Raw genomic sequence first — 4,215 nt, 5'->3', positions numbered from 1 at the left:
TGTCTGTCTGTCTGGTCTGGTCTGGTCTCTGTCTGTCTGTCTGTCTGGTCTCCGCCTTCTTAAATTGGTATTTACGAAAAATTGACATACGTAGGAGAGTATGAGTGTATGGGGAACATGACTGCCAGGGGTCATAAGGTGAATAAACAATGAAAAACCTATCGCGCGTACTCCATGAAACCCTTTCCCCCCATTCACGTGTGGCACATACCCATATACTATGGCTCATTGTATGCGAATATGTGCCACATGTAATTCAAAGTATATATTAAAGCAGGAGCGGCGAGAACAGACAGAAGAAATTTGAACACGACAGCGTTAAGGAGTAAGTGTCGGTGGCGTTGTTGGCGAGTGCAAAATTCCGACGGATGCAAAGAATAAAATTCAGGTTTCGAGCCGGAATCGAACCCAGACATTCAATGTGGCAGTCAGGTATTCTACCACAGAGCCACAACAGATCGTGAAACTGCTTTGGAAAAAGGCTCCATCGACGCTATGTCGGGGAAACGTCAATAGTGGATAGCGTTGGGTATCCACTTATATAAAAACGCAATAAACATTACATATCTACTCCTATGACTCGCCAAGTTATATTCAACTGCTGCTCGAACCCGAACGACTACGCTGACGAACGCTACGTATCATACGCACATCATAGCACCGTACCATGCATTTCGTTTTGATAAAACTGACTTCTGTGCTCTAACGTATGTCGTGACGTTACCTGGGTCAATAAGCTACCCTTTAAACGCCAGCGTAGTCGACACGTCTGGTAAGCCCGCGATAGGCACACAACTACTCCACTTGCACAAAGACGACACGTCGAACCACCTCGTAATGCTTGGCTCAAAGCCAAAGAAATGCAGCGTAGGCAACTACTCATTGACTGTTCCGCATGAAACCGATTCCCACAATGCGTGGTATCTGCCGGTATTTTTTGCAGGGCCCCGCATTTTTTAGGAGCGAAGCACCTTAGGGTCTCGGCATGTCGGCGTGCATCGTGAATCGTCGTCTGCTGTCGCGGTGTGCATCGTTGTCTGCTCTTGGGACGGTCCATTTGCTTGAGCACAAGAGAGGACGCGCCACTGCCTTAGCGCTCGCCGTGTGGCGAGAGAGAGCGAACGGCGCGCATTGACTATGGAAATGCTCTTTCTGCGATGAACGCTGAACTAACAGCCCATAAGGAACGAGAAAGCACCCTCACCCGCGAGAGAACGCCGATGCAGGCAGCGTCTGCTAGCGAGCAGCGAAGGAAACTTTCTTGATTTAAATCTTCTGTTTGTTCGTTCAGCGGCGTCCCTTCAACAAAACGAAAACCATTCCTCTTCCCCTCACCGACCGCGCGAGCAGACAACGGAAGGGCAATGCTCGCGCTGCACAACCCTTCGCCGTCGCGCTGCTACCTGCTGGTAATGAAGAAAACACCGCTGTCTGATATATAGGCACTAGATTTTGACCTGCAATGTAGTGCAGAATTATTTTTCTTTGTTTATATATATATACAACTTAGTGGCAGGTGGGAGATTTCTCTTGTGCTTAGTTGAACAATTAATATTCCTAGCGTGCACGTTAAGTAAAAGTGGACTGCGGTCTCTGTGTCTCATCTTTCTTCTGTTTCTCATTGCCCATTAGCAGTGATTTTGCTGTGGGAAACACCGACGCACACTGCATGTTCTTTTTCTTTTCGGGCCGCATCGCTTACCTACAAGTAAGCGCTAATTTGTTGGCAGTTTGAGTATTTCAGAATACGGTATTTGCAACCTGCATTAGCGCAGCCGCGTTCCTTTCAAGCGGCGGAAGACCCTCGTCCGTTGCCCATTTCGCTTTGTGCCAGCACCACATGTTTTCGCAAAGCGTGCGCCCGAGTGGAATGTCCTGGCTGGATGTTCCCTCGCGCAAATACACGACTTCGCAGAGCGATGCGAGACCAACATCGCTCACGCGTGGAGAGGACGGGAGAATGCGTCGGCGTGCAAGCGACGGAGTGTGTCACGTGCTCCTCGAGGCAGCAGTAGCAGTTGACAGCGCAGCGGCACGCCCGTGTACGTGTCAGCCTAACAATGTTAGACGATAATCTCTTCAAGTGCCGCTAGCTCCGAGAAGTCGAGGCGGAAGACGGGAAAACAGCGTGTCCTGCTCTACATGCATTCCTGTGCCCCTGCGCGCTCCCGTCGACAGCAGCGTAGCCAAATGGGAACGTCGATGGGAGCGTGTCAACGGAAGGGAAGGCACGCGGGAAAAGCGGTACGTTTACCGTTTTTCTTTCACTGTATAATGCGCACTTATTTTCAGCTTGCCCCGTGGTATTCTCTTTTCTTCTATGTAAGTTTTCATTTTTCGCGTGCTTTTGCACACTATCCGTGAATGCGCTGAAAACGTTCATTCGAAGGATCGTTGTTCGAGGCGACGTATAGAAGCTGTAAAAGGCGTAGTCGGACTGAGCTTCAAAATTGTTTAACGTTCTTCTACGGCTTTAAGCGCCTTACAAAACACATAGCTTCCTTCTTACATAGTATGTTAAATTCAGCGGTGTAAGTTCCGCGCAGAAGTATGTATTTCCGTCCGAAGAAAGGTGTTTCTTCTTCCTCTAACAGTTAACATTCACATATCGCTGGCGTGTGGAGGCTGCAAACTAATGGAAGACATAATTTACTTACGCGTAGCTAACTTTATGTTGACTACTTCAAGCAAGACCAGCATGGTTTACAAAAAGGTCATTTCCTGCTTAGCACAGTTAACACTAGTTATTCATCACATTAGCTCCGCCATAGACATCAATGTACAAATAGGTGCCTGTTTCATCGATGCTGAATAGGCTTTCGACAACGTCCCGCACAAAAAAAAAAAATTAAAGCTGTTGCGCCTCAATTTTCACCCACTAGTGCAAACTGGATACAAGACCTTCTGACTATCTGAAAACAACTCGTCTTTGCAAACAGCTGCTCTTCTGTGTCATATCCCGTGAGGTCATATGTTCCTGAGTGGTCGGTTCTTGGCCCTCTACTCTTTCTAACTTAAAATAACGACCTACCTACGATATTTAATCTAGCATCAGATAATTTGCTGATGACCGTGTCATCTACCACCCAATTCATAACAATAAAGACATTCGTTCTCCTCCAATAACGACTTTCGAACGCTCCAATATGACCTACATCACGTTGAAGATTGGTGCTGCAAAAGGCTTATGTCACTAAACGTTAATAAGACCTCTGTCATTTCAGCGCAGGAAAAGCTACCACACATCCACAATACCTTCTTTGTAACTCCCAAGTTTCGTCTGTTATCTCGTATACCATACCTTGACATAGAATTCTCTACTAATCTTTCTTGAGCGCACCACATTACTAATATAACCAACTAAGCTAAACGCGCACTCGGCTACCTTCGCCGGAATTTACGCCTAGCTCCATCTTCGCTAAAATTCGCAAGGCCTGCGCCGAACACACAGCACAGTCACAGCGAAAGCTGGAAGAGCGGCTTTTCTAGAGATTGTTGTAAACTCTCTTGGAGCAATTAATACAAGTACACCTGCAAGGTGCCCACCATGCCATAAATCATCATAATCTTTTGTGAAGTACGGAAGCACCCACTATGCCATTATTTGTCATGCTGTGGAGAAGCGTGGTACCCGCTACACATATGTAAGGTATTATGTGCACTTTATGCTGTGGCTGATGACGATGAAGAATTATGGCTGAGCCCTGTGTAATAGATTGGAAGCATTCAACTGACCCACTCGTTGCGCAATCCGCATTGTGTGACACCTGGTTGTTATTTTATTCTTCTACCAAGCTCGTTTACATATGTTAACGCGATTCCTTGCCCGTCATAAGGCCTGTATAGGGTCTTTTTGCGAAGGAGTTTCAAACACCGGAGTGGCTCTATCGTAGAATACTCGACTGCAACGCACAGGGCGCGGATTCAAATTCCATCTCATTCTGGATTCTTTTTTCTCATTTCATTTTTTTTTATTTCGCGCGATAGCGGCTTACGGACACCGGTCGGTGGCGCGGACAACTACGGAACCAAAATCGGCTGTTGTTGTGATCTCATTAACAGCCTTCGCCCCGCCATGGTGGTCTAGTGGTTATGGCGCTCAAGTGTTGACCCGAAGGTCGCGGGATTGAATCCCGGCTGCAGCGGCTGCATTTTCGATGGAGGCGAAAATGTTCGAGGCCCGTGTACTTAGATTTAGGTGCACGTTGAAGAACC

Source organism: Rhipicephalus sanguineus, chromosome 6 (assembly GCF_013339695.2).
Source record: "Rhipicephalus sanguineus isolate Rsan-2018 chromosome 6, BIME_Rsan_1.4, whole genome shotgun sequence".
In the NCBI taxonomy this organism is placed as follows: Eukaryota; Metazoa; Arthropoda; class Arachnida; order Ixodida; family Ixodidae; genus Rhipicephalus; species Rhipicephalus sanguineus.
The sequence above is the reverse complement of the archived record's forward strand: the minus strand, read 5'-3'. Positions refer to the sequence as shown.